The sequence below is a fragment of the Panthera uncia genome (genome assembly GCF_023721935.1).
Source record: "Panthera uncia isolate 11264 chromosome D3 unlocalized genomic scaffold, Puncia_PCG_1.0 HiC_scaffold_8, whole genome shotgun sequence".
Taxonomy (NCBI): Eukaryota; Metazoa; Chordata; class Mammalia; order Carnivora; family Felidae; genus Panthera; species Panthera uncia.
The window spans coordinates 20,498,509-20,498,754 of NW_026057586.1; positions in this window are offsets into that span (position 1 = coordinate 20,498,509).

Below are 246 nucleotides of genomic sequence, written 5' to 3' on the forward strand. Positions count from 1 at the left end.
GAAACAGTTACAGATTCTGTTCAAGTGGGGCCAGCTGTGGGTTCACTTGAAGTGGTGGTTGTAGCTTTCGTGATTGTACGTTCAGGTGAGGTGATGGTGGGGCTGTTGCATTTGTGGGTTTCGTTTTACTGGTGACTGGCTTTTGTGGTTGTAGGTTCTGTGGAAGTGATGGCGGTGGCTGTCAAGGTTGTAGGCTCATTTGAAGTGTTAGTGATGGCTGTTGAGGTTGTGGGTTCAGTTGAAGCA